Below are 12,976 nucleotides of genomic sequence, written 5' to 3'. Positions count from 1 at the left end.
TGAGGAGGTTCCCAGCTTGTCACCTTGAGACATCTGGGGCAATTTGATGTGCTATTCAAAGCTTTGGAAAGTAAACTTCCTTTCCTTTCCTGGGCTATAACTTCTAGAATCCTGGGGAATTCTGGGACTTGTTGTTGGAGGAAATTGGTATAAAATACAAAACCAGCCACTAAAGCACAGGGAAATTACAATCAATACATTTTACTATTTTTAACAAACTCTTTTGCCATCAGTCTTTTTGTCATCAATATGCTTGCTCTTGACATATTGGAAGGCACACATCAATTAAAGAGAACACAGAAGAGAACATCAACAGTACCTACGTAAAATGTTCACATGCTGATGTATATGTATAAAATAATAATTACTGTATTTATTATACTTACACAATACATCTCACCATGGGAAGAAAGGCTGCTCAGTTTGCTATCCAGGTGCTAACTACCGAAGCCAAGACCCCTCTTATATATTTCTTTCTCTTACAACCATAATTGAAGTGGTGAGCTCTGTACGTAGAAGGCACCTATAAACAGATGACTCTGTTAAATACGGTATTTTTTCGTGTATAAGACGCCCTATGTATAAGACACCCCCACTTTTCTAACCCCAAATTAAGAAATCAATATTTTAAACATAAAACATAATACATTTTTATTTCGTAATTGGGTAACATTTACATACCGGTACTGTCATATTATGCATCACACTTGGCTTTTTGCACATCACTTTATTCAGCCTCTGGGCTCAGAACACTCGGATATTACCAGTCCCTGTTGCATCTGAGCACTGCCTACATGCTCCACCTCCAACGTGTGTTCCAATTGGTTTGTTCAACATCTGCTGACGTCAGTTACATAAGGCTTGTGATTGGAGGAAGCTAAATCTCCTGACTGTAGGAAGCTAAGCCTCGTGCTTGGAGGCAGCTAGGCCTTGTGATTGAAGGAAGCCTGTTTGCAGAGGCAAGGTATGGGCAGTTTTACAATCATGCAGTTCTCTCCTCAACTTCCTTCTATGTATAAGACAACCCTCAATTTTTTTGTTTAAAGATTTTGGACAAAAGTATCATACACAGAAAAATATGGTAACTCCCACAATTACCTTGGTGATTAGGTGCCTTGATAACTGAGGTTGGATGAGGAGATGATTCTGCTTGCCTAATACAGATGATGAATTTAAGGGCTTCTTGGTTTCTTCCCTGACTATTTTCTCTAGTCTGTCAAACATACAGACACTTAGCTAACAGGGGAGCAAATACAAACTAAATTGTCACATTCCTTGGGATCACGGCTACATATTCACCCAACTGTACGCTTCCTTAATAATGTCAAAGAAACAAAATGTGCCACGTGTCTTCCTGCATGATTTTGAACAGCTAATACCTAATTATAGCATAGGTTCAAAAGAAATCATAACAAAAATCTACAAATCAGGTCTAGCAATTTTTATATTGCTCCACACAAGGAGCAAGATCTGGGCCATCCTATCATTTGCCTTAACTGAGTGTCAATCCCATATCAAGAAGCCAGTAAAACTGGTTTCACCATACAAGGACAAATGCAGTAAAACTGATCTGTAGATGGTGCCTCATTCTGATTAGGGTGGAACATATCATAGAAATTGTCCTAAGCTTCGTTGGTGAACATATGATACCTTCCAGGACAAATTTTCCCTTGATATAGGCATGTCCTTTCGTACCCGCATTTTGGAAGGAAGGAAATGGAAGAAATTATGAGCAAATCAATAGTGCTGAACCCCAATGTAATTTTGCTGAATATCTTTTCAGAATCCAGATCTGATATCTTACACTGGGAACTAATAACCTTCCTCCTTCTTGCAGCAAGGTGGAAGAAGAGTTCTCCCATTTTGTCTAGAGAATTGATATGAAAGGCCTCAAATCTTAGAATTGTCTGAAAGTCTTCTGTAATGGCCCAGACACTAGAAATAACAAACAGACAAGGACTATTCACGTATTCTTTAGCATCTCTTTATTTCTTTTGTCACTAGTGAGGACAATAAAGGAAGACAGGCACCTGCTTATGATGGAGACTTGTAGAGGCATCACCCGTCAATCTATAAGATGTCTTATCCCAGGTTACTGATTTTATTATTCCATTGGATCATGAAAAAAAGGGTAGAAAGTGTAAACTAGTGGATGATATTAAAATCATTTGAAAATAAATAAATAATCTCTTTTGAAGAAAGAATATTAGAAAACCTGACTGAATATAGGAATTGAAAAGATCAGAGCAGCCGTTGGCTAAAATCTTGTTGTGCAGTTACACGCATGGCATAACTTCTAGATGTAAATTGTTGTAAGTTAAGAAATTGCAGCTCCTTCATGGATTGCTGCCTTGTCGTGGCGAAGGGGCTTGAGTAACTCAGAGAAACTATGGGCTATGCCGTGCAGGGACACCCAAGACGGACAGGACATAGTGGAGAGTTCCGACTAAACGCAATCCACCTGGAGTAGGAAATGGCAAGCCACTCCAGTATCTTTGCCAAGAACGCCCCATGATCAGAAACAAAAGACTAAAAGATATGACGCTGGAAGATGGGCCCCTCAGGTTGGAAGGCGTCCAACATGCTACTGAGGAAGAGCGGAGGACAAGTACAAGTAGCTCCAGAGCTAATGAAGTGGTTGGGCCAAAGCCGAAAGGACGCTCAGCTGTGGACGTGCCTGGAAGTGAAAGGAAAGTCCAATGCTGCAAAGAAAAATACTGCATAGGAACCTGGAATGTAAGATCTATGAACCTTGGGAAGCTGGAGGTGGTCAAACAGGAGATGGCAAGAATAAACATCGACATCCTGGGCATCAGTGAACTAAAATGGACAGGAATGGGCGAATTCAGCTCAGATGATTATCATATCTACTATTGTGGGCAAGAATCCCGTAGAAGGAATGGAGTAGCCTTCATAGTCAACAAAAGAGTGGGAAAAGCTGTAATGGGATACAATCTCAAAAATGATAGAATGATGTCAATATGAATCCAAGGCAGACCATTCAACATCACAATAATCCAAGTTTATGCACCAACCAGCATTGCTGAGGAGACTGAAATTGAACAATTCTATGAAGATTTACAACACCTTCTAGAACTGACACCAAAGAAAGATGTTCTTCTCATTCTAGGGGACTGGAATGCTAAAGTAGGGAGCCAAGAGATAAAAGGAACAACAGGGAAGTTTGGCCTTGGAGTTCAGAACGAAGCAGGACAAAGGCTAATAGAGTTTTGTCAAGAGAATAAGCTGGTCATCACAAACACTCTTTTCCAACAACACAAGAGGCGACTCTATACATGGAAATCACCAGATGGGCAATATCGAAATCAGATTGATTACATTCTCTGCAGCCAAAGATGGAGAAGCTCTATACAGTCAGCAAAAACAAGACCTGGAGCTGACTGCGGCTCTGATCATCAGCTTCTCATAGCAAAATTCAAGCTTAGACTGAAGAGATTAGGAAAAACCACTGGGCCACTCAGGTATAATCTAAACCAAATCCCTTATGAATACACAGTGGAAGTAAAGAACAGATTTAAGGAACTAGATTTGGTGGACAGAGTGCCTGAAGAACTTTGGATAGAGGCTCGTAACATTGTCCAGGAGGCAGCAACGAAAACCATCCCAAAGAAAAGGAAATGCAAGAAAACAAAGTGGCTGTCCAACGAGGCCTTAGAAATAGCAGAGAGGAGAAGGGAAGCAAAATGCAAGGGAGATAGGGAAAGTTACAGAAAATTGAATGCAGACTTCCAAAGAATAGCAAGGAGAGACAAGAGGGCCTTCTTAAATGAACAATGCAAAGAAATAGAGGAAGATAACGGAAAAGGAAAGACCAGAGATCTGTTCAGGAAAATTGGACATATTAGAGGAACATTTTGCGCAAAGATGAACATGATAAAAGACAAAAATGGGAGGGACCTAACAGAAGCAGAAGACGTCAAGAAGAGGTGGCAAGAATACACAGAGGAATTATATCAGAAAGATTTGGATATCCTGGACAACCCAGACAATGTAGTTGCTGACCTTGAGCCAGACATCCTGGAGAGCGAAGTCAAGTGGGCCTTAGAAAGCCTGGCTAACAACAAGGCCAGTGGAGGTGATGGCATTCCAGTTGAACTATTTAAAATCTTGAAAGATGATGCTGTTAAGGTGCTGCACTCAATATGCCAGCAAGTTTGGAAAACTCAACAGTGGCCAGAGGATTGGAAAAGATCAGTCTACATCCCAATCCCAAAGAAAGGCAGTGCCAAAGAATGCTCCAACTACCGTACAATTGCACTCATTTCGCATGCTAGCAAGGTTATGCTCAAAATCCTCCAAGGTAGGCTTCAGCAGTATGTGGACCGAGAACTCCCAGAAGTACAAGCTGGATTCCGAAGAGGCAGAGGAACTCGAGACCAAATTGCTAACTTGCGCTGGATTATGGAGAAAGCCAGAGAGTTCCAGAAAAATATCTACTTCTGCTTCATTGACTATGCGAAAGCCTTTGACTGTGTGGACCACAGCAAACTATGGCAAGTTCTTAAAGAGATGGGAGTGCCTGACCACTTTATCTGTCTCCTGAGAAACCTATATGTGGGACAGGAAGCAACAGTTAGAACTGGTCATGGAACAACTGAGTGGTTCAAAATTGGAAAAGGAGTACGGCAAGGCTGTATATTGTCCCCCAGCTTATTTAACTTATATGCAGAATACATCATGCGGAAGGCTGGACTGGAAGAAACCCAAGCCGGAATTAAGATTGCCGGAAGAAATATCAACAACCTCCGATATGCAGATGATACCACTCTGATGGCAGAAAGTGAGGAGGAATTAAAGAACCTTGTAATGAGAGTGAAAGAGGAGAGTGCAAAAAACGGTCTGAAACTCAACATCAAAAAAACTAAGATCATGGCCACTGGTCCCATCACCTCCTGGGAAATAGAAGGGGAAGATATGGAGGCAGTGTCAAATTTTATCTTCCTGGGCTCCATGATTACTTCAGATGGAGACAGCAGCCCTGAAATTAAAAGGCGCCTTCTTCTTGGGAGGAAAGCGATGACAAATCTTGACAGCATCTTGAAAAGCAGAGACATCACCTTGCCAACAAAAGTCCGAATAGTCAAAGCTATGGTTTTTCCTGTCGTGATGTATGGAAGTGAGAGCTGGACCATAAAGAAAGCAGACCGCCGAAGAATTGATGCCTTTGAATTGTGGTGCTGGAGGAGGCTCTTGAGAATCCCCTGGACTGCAAGGAGAACAAACCTATCAGTTCTAAAGGAAATCAACCCTGAATGCTCACTTGAAGGACAGATCCTGAAGCTGAGGCTCCAGTACTTTGGCCATCTCATGAGAAGAAAAGAGTCCTTGGAAAAAACCTTGATGTTAGGAAGGTGTGATGGCAAGAGGAGAAGGGGACGACCAAGGATGAGATGGCTGGACAGTGTCTGCGAAGCAACCAACATGAACCTGACACAACTCCGGGAGGCAGTAGAAGACAGGAGGGCCTGGCGTGCTCTGGTCCATGGGGTCACGAAGAGTCGGACATGACTAAACGACTAAACAAGAAATTGCAGTAGCCATTATACTTATTCCCTGCTTAATGTTGCTCCATTTTGCACTGTTTTATTGCTTTTCAATACCATCTCAAAAGTCAGCTAGTCAGTCAGTCTTTGGTTGTGGCCCTTTCACCACTCCTCCACCACCACTTCTCTGTGTGTGTGTGTGTGTGTGTGTGTGTGTGTGTGTGTGTGTGTGTGTGCGTGTGTAGGGTTGACATCCAATACAGTGGGGTCTCGACTTACGAACGGCTCGACATACGAACGTTTAGACTTACGAACTGCTCTCATAGGAATATATGGACTCGACTTACGAACTTAGATTCGAGTTACGAACTCTTTTTTCCCCTTTTTTTAAAAGCTAAGTCATCTTAGGTTAAAAGGAAAAAAGGAAAAAATATCCCCCTCTAGTGGCAGAAGGCGGAATAGCAGCTTCCCATTAGTTTCTATGGACGAAAAGAGCAGATACTGATTAAATGGTTTTCAATGCATTCCTATGGGAAATGAAGATTTGACTTACGAACTTTTTGACCTGAGAACTGCCTTCCAATATGGATTAAGTTCATAAGTCGAGACCCCACTGTATCCCATTTGGATGTGAGATACATATTGCAACGCTATCTGACCCCAATCAACCCTACAGTATTTAGTCCTCAGCGTCGTTTCGTTTAGTCGTTTAGTCGTGTCCGACTCTTTGTGACCCCATGGACCAGAGCACGCCAGGCCCTCCTATCTTCCACTGCCTCCCGGAGTTGTGTCAAATTCATGTTGGTTGCTTCGCAGACACTGTCCAGCCATCTCATCCTCTGTCGTCCCCTTCTCCTCTTGCCATCACACTTTCCCAACATCAGGGTCTTTTCCAGGGAGTCTTTTCTTCTCATTAGATGGCCAAAGTACTGGAGCCTCAGCTTCAGGATCTGTCCTTCCAGTGAGCACTCAGGGTTGATTTCCTTTAGAATTGATAGGTTTGTTCTCCTTGCAGTCCAGGGGATTCTCAAGAGTCTCCTCCAGCACCACATTTCAAAAGCATCAATTCTTCGGCGGTCGGCTTTCTTTATGGTCCAGCTCTCACTTCCATACATCACTACAGGAAAAACCATAGCTTTGATTATTCGGACTTTTGTTGGCAAAGTGATGTCCTCAGCAGCTCACTCTAAAATTGCCCACATAGACAAGCCCTGAGTCTCAGCAAGTATTGTCTCTCAGTGGACACCACTGGGTTGCATTTGCTTTTTTATTTTGCTCCATTTTATTTACCTTTCTGCTGTCTTGTTTTTATCATATACCATGTCTCATTGATTGAATGTTGTTTTCAGAAGCTCTGCTTGCTTATTTTGTGTTTAGAAGTTTCCCTATCCTATTCTCCTTATATTTTGCACGGCATCTGGCAGAACTGGCCTGAAAAGCGGCACAGAAAAACCACAGGCAAACCAAAAGTATTTTCCATCCTGTAGAGAAGCTGGACTTAAACATATTGACAGCTCTCCTTCCTGAATAGCTGAGATATTTAGAAACGTGTTGGAAGCAGAATATTTTGTGCCAATCAGCCTCAAACTCTTCATTGTCAAAAGTGCAATAGACATTAATACTATGTATTAAGTTCTACGTTTCAGAAGCATCCTTGCATCACAAAAGCCCTGCTATTGTAAAAATTTTGTGGCTTGTTCTGGTTGCTCTCAGTTTCCTTCTGATTAGCTCAGTGAAGAACATTTGCTTGTTTGCTGTATGGGAAGCCACTCAGCTTAAGGAAAGTCTTCAGTCTGCTCTGCTCTCTTATATAGCTCTCAAGATATGCACATATCATGACCATGAGACAGAGAAAGGCAACAGACATAGAAAGTAGGAAGAGCACCCACAGAGTGGTCCTTTTTACTACTCCCACCCAACCATTACTGCCTCTTGGAAGGAGGAAAACAGAATTGCATGTACTATGTTACTAATTGTGCATTCTCAAAGCTAGTACAGTGGTGCCTCGCTTAGCAACGTTAATCCGTTCTGGAAAAAACATCACTAAGTGATTTCATCGCTAAGCGATTTTTAAAAGTCCATAGAAATGCATTAAAATGTGTTTAATGCGTTCCTATGGGCTTAAAAACGTACCTTTCAGCAAAAATCCTCCATAGCGCCGTCATTTTCGCTGCCTCTTAAGTGAGGCAAAACAGTGCGCAGCCATTTTGTTTTTCCGGCGGCCATTTTGAAACCGCCAATCTGCTGGCCGAAAATGGGGGCTTTGTGATGATCGCTTCCCCGTGATCATCGCAAAGCGAATTTTCCCCATAGGGACCATCGCCAAGCGATCATTTTTGCGATGGCAAAATGTCCATTGCTAAGCGATTTCGTCACTCAACGGAGCGATCGCTAAGTGAGGCACCACTATTCTGTTATTAGCACTGGCATCTCATTGCCAGGAGCAATGGAAAGTTTAGTTGCCAGTCCTTTTGGTTTTGTAATAGAGGGGCACTATTTTACCCTTTGCCTCATGCAGCAAAGTATTCTGGGCTGGCCATGACATGTGCAGCTGACTGAAAGGTGAACAACAATAAACCAACCTTCCTTCCTTCCTTCCTTCCTTCCTTCCTTCCTTCCTTCCTTCCTTCCTTCCTTCCTTCCTTCCTTCCTTCCTTCCTTCCTTCCTTCCTTCCTTCCTTCCTTCCTTCCAATAATGTTGTATATTGTCATTATTGTTAACCCTCTTCAACTCCCCAGAGATATAGATAATTAAATAAATAAAATAAAATATGCACAGCACCTCTTGAAATATGTGGGTTGACTGCTGTTTAATGACAGCATCTTGGATTCCTAAAGAAAGATTCACTGGATAGGCCTGCCATCATTAGTACTTTGCATGCTCTACAGAGCAAGAAATATTATGGGATAAATGTTATTCAGTAAAAGGATTCTATGACAGCTTTTCAAAAGCTAACTAGCAATGGTCACTGACATTTAGCAAAATGGCCAGTGGCATCTCTGGCCGGGGAAGTTCCTGGGACAAATTCCAAGATGCCAGCTCAACAGTTTGATAAGTCTGTCTAAAAGACCCCCCAGGACAAGGCTGGAGGAAATAACTCCACTGGCTTTAGGACACCATGAAGCTGTGCATTCATTCTTAGTTGAAAAGATGGAAGCAGTCTACAGTGCACTTGGAATTAATAGCTGTACAATTTAGTTTGGTTTAATTTTTTGAAATAAAGTTACATCCTCTAAGGATAGGTCAAGACTATCCTGGTGACACCCAAACAATTAGTAGATTGTTTGCTTACTTAGGATGTGACCACAATTTGGACTGCTTGTGGAGTGGTCTGGTGCTATCCCTCTCCTGGCAACCACATAACACAGTGGTCCCCAACCTTGGGCCTCCAGATGTTTTTGGACTACAGCTCCCAGAAGCCTACACCACCACATCTGCTGGCCAGGATTTCTGGGAGTTGAAGTCCAAGAACATCTGGAGGCCCAAGGTTGGGGACCACTGAGTCATAACACACAGGGAAATACATTCCAGCTTGACCCCAATCCATGCTCTAAGCTCCATGCAAGAATACTACATTTTCAGGCCAGGCTGGTACAATTCCACAGCTGACAGAAAGGTCACTTTAAGGGAGATTGTTCCCAATAAATTGACCCTTTCCGGTGCCACCAAGTGTATACCTTTGCAACCATCTGATCACATCCATATTTACTTATTTTTTTAAAAAAACTTTATTTACTGAATCCCATAGTCATCCCATGGAGCAAACAACCCCCCCCCCCGAGTGGCTCAGAATATTAACCATACCCAATTAAAATCCAGTTAACAACTCCCATTGCTAGTAGAAACCAAACAATAGGACAGAAATCGACCAAAGGCAAATGGTAAATTCTCACACCAGAACAATTTGCAACAAAGAACCCCACAAAACTGTGACAGAAAGGCCATTGAGAATAAAGGCATCCTTATAGTTCTTAAAAACTGTAGTGATGTACTGACCTTCATGAATGTGGTGGCGCTGCCAAAAATCTGTCCTTGACAGTATGATTTTTCTCAAGAAAGGCAAGCCTGGGCTCTGGCTAACGATCTCTGAGTGCAAGCTGGTGGGTACAAAGGAATGCAGTCCTTTAAAATGACATAGCTTCCAAATAGTTATGACTTCAAAGATGAACATTGGGATTTTAACTTGGGCTTGGAAGTGCAGTGGCACTTGGCATGGCTGGATGGCTGGTGCAGCGATCAGACTGCCTTGCCCTTCCCAGCGCTTCGGTATTGGTGTTCTGCACTTGCTCAAATTTTTGAATTGTATTTAAAGCTCCACATAGAACATATTATGATAGCCCAGCCTGGTTGTCACTGCAGCATAGTTCAGCAAGGCAAGGGCCACACCCACCAGAAAGGAACACAATTCATTTAGAAAGTATCTCTACCTCTGAGCTTCCTCAGTTAGTGACATGTCCAGGAGAATTGACAGGTTGTGTCCTGGACTCTCAGGGGGAATGAAACCTCCTTTGTAAATCCCTATGCATCCAGAAGTTATTTCTAGAGATGAGCACAAAGTTAAAAAGGAACCAGGAAATTCATCAAAAATAGCTAAGTTCATAGATTCGGATTGGTTCAGGTTTGTCCATACTGGAGAACCTAAACTTTCCCAAACCAATGAATTTTGGGGTGATTTCCAAGCCTCCTGGTTCATTGCTCCCCCATCCTGTCTCCCTTCCTTCTTGCTTCCCTACCTTTTCCTGCCACTGTCTCCTCTTCCTCCACTAACCCTGCCATCTTGAGAACCCCGAAGCAGACCAGTGGCCTTTGCACATCATTGTGTCCATCTCTAGTTGTTTCCCTACCAGCAGCTCCATTTTTTTTCTAAATTGTCTGTCTGAATTAAATTCATTTTATCTGTAAAGGATTTCTAAGTTGTCTATAAGTTGTCTGTATTAAATCTCAGCTCCAATGACTGCCCTCACACACACACACACACACACACACATCTATCTCCAGATACTGGTTCAAGAGTTCTGCCTCCTTCCTGCAACAACCTGCTGGAAAGGAGACAGAGAAGTTAGTATCACTAGAGAACTGAAGATACTCCAGTTCAGACCTCCACATGACTTCCCCCAGAGGTTTAATGTAGATTTAAAAAAGCACAGGGCACGAGGTGGCTGCAACATGGGACAAAATAACTGCAGTATGGAGCAAAAGTCCTCCAGCACTGTCTTCTGAGATCGCTCATCTATGAAGGACAAGAACCAATATAAAACTGTGCCTCCTTGGTTCACCTCAGAAAAGCACTGCAGGAGGTTTCCATGGTTAAGAATACAAGAAGGTGCTGAAAGGTCCAACAGAATCAAGTCTTTCTTTACCCACTGTATTCTTCCTGCCAGTTCCTCAGTGCTGGTCATCTATCAAGATAGTTATGGCTCTTCCCATTCCACCCAAATTCCTAAAACCAAACTGAAAGGCATTTATCATGATCACCCTCCTGGAGATGAATGGCCAATCACAATTTCAGAACCTTGGGAATGAAATGTGATGTAGAGATCACTGTCTCCGAGGGCAAGATACAAATCCAGCCCTGCCATATTCACAGGTTAGGATGGACAGATCTAGAAAACAAGTAGAGAGTTTCAAACTTGTCCACCTTCTCAAGTTGCACAAGTTGAAATTACACAGTTCACTACTGCTACCCTTCTGCTACTCTGCCATAATAGTAGGATCCAAATTGGCGCAGACGTAAGTCACTTTAACCACAGAATGTCCATCAAATTTATCCTAAGGGCATTTTAATTGTTGGATCCTAGAACTTACACCAACTGAAAATGGTCCATGAACAGAAATGGCAAACTAGCCTGGCAATGCAAAAGAACTATGGTCACAGCATTAAAGAGCTTGGTTAAGCGGCTGTGTGGGCTACAGTTTCCAGAATCCTGTGGTCACTGACCATGCTGCATGTGAGACTCTGGAATCAGTGGTCCCAAAAAGTAACATTTCCAAACTCTGTGATATTACGGCAGCGTGACCCTGTTTCTTGCAACTTGGAGATCTTCAGAGCTGTATTTCTTGAAGAAATTGGGAAAAGGAGAATCATAGAATAATGGAGTTGAAGAGGCCTAAAAGGCCCTTGAAATCAATGCAGGAATCCTATCAAAGCAAATCTTTGGTTGACCAATTTTGTTTTGAATGCCTCCAGTGTAGGAGTGCTTACCATCTCCCAAGGTAATTTGTTCCATTGCTGTTCTGCTCTAACAGCTAAGAAATTTTTTTCTGATATTCAGCTGAAATCTGGCTTCCTGTAGGCTGAGCCCATTATTATGTGACCTGCACTCAGGGATGATTGGGAACAGATTCTGCCTCTCCTCTGTCTAACTACCTTTCATACAGAGATGCAGAGCTTTGGGGAATAAAAGGTTCAAAAAGGAAACCCATGTGGGAGTTTCTCTCCTGGTCAGCGGCATAATCCAGACATTTTATATTCCTTTTTTCACACAACTGTTGGCAAAAACTACTAACTCCCCAAACTGACAAAAGTTACTCTTTTGAACTGTGGCTCTCAAGACATGCTGAGCCTGGGGAAATCTGGACATTGTCATCCAAAAAAGTGCCTACTCCCCATCTCCTGTTGTAACAAAGACTAAATATGTTTTGGTGAAATAATTGCCGGTTCTTTCCCTGTTCACCTCTGCTTCCACTTCCCTCCCCTACTGCTGCTTCCTCCCTTCTGTTGTCATCTAGAATGATTGCAGGTCCTCTGTAGCACTTGTAAAGTGCCATAATGTACATAGATGATTCTAGGGAAAAATCAGCAGCAACAACACTCTTCTTCAGAAATTTTGAAAGAATGAAGGTATGGGTTAAGAAGACAAGAAATGAATTGCCTTGTTGGATCACATCATCTTCCTGATTGTTCCTTCAAAATAGTAAAACAACTTTCAAACACCTTACGGTGGGTATTTTCAAGAAAACTATGAATACCAAAGGTCAAGCAGGAGATTTACAGGTATCACTCAACTGTAAAGAGACCATGACTGGATCAGGGACATTCAAGAATTTCTCAATCCTTGGACAGGAGTTGTCTTCAGTTCCTTGTTTTACTATATCACAGGAAAACATACTCTGTTTCTTAGGGAGAAATTGCATTTACACAGAAATCAGCAGATATTTCCCAGCTGTTATCAACAGCAAAGAGTCTTGTGGAACTTTAAAGATTAACAAATGGATATAAGCAGGTCCAATGGACTCAACGTGAGCATTTTTGTTCACTTCATGAGACGCACCAGTGTAGAATGAGAGACAGAACTGCCATGAGCTTCTGAAGCTCAAAATGAAGATGGAGGTGTTCATAAAGGGGTGCCTTCTCATCTCTACTTTTATATCATTAGTAACTGTGACTGCGGAAAAGCCCAAGATCTCCCATTGCCTCAAGCAGAAACTGCCATTTCTGTTACCATACTCCCTTGTTACCATGGACATGAAA

General features: G+C 42.3%; 1 long non-coding RNA gene across 1 annotated transcript in view; it reads right to left on the bottom strand.

Moving 5' to 3' along the window:
• Positions 1-12,976, bottom strand: part of LOC144589231 (uncharacterized) — a 242,047-nt gene that overhangs the window by 75,954 nt on the left and 153,117 nt on the right. The window contains exons 6-7 of the long non-coding RNA XR_013545218.1: positions 9,502-9,602; positions 387-523 (exon numbers count right to left, since the gene is read on the bottom strand). This is a non-coding gene — a long non-coding RNA (uncharacterized LOC144589231). The remainder of the gene's footprint in view (positions 1-386; positions 524-9,501; positions 9,603-12,976) is intronic.

The sequence above is a fragment of the Pogona vitticeps genome, chromosome 4 (genome assembly GCF_051106095.1).
Source record: "Pogona vitticeps strain Pit_001003342236 chromosome 4, PviZW2.1, whole genome shotgun sequence".
NCBI lineage: Eukaryota > Metazoa > Chordata > Lepidosauria > Squamata > Agamidae > Pogona > Pogona vitticeps.
The sequence above is the reverse complement of the archived record's forward strand: the minus strand, read 5'-3'. Positions and strand labels throughout refer to the sequence as shown.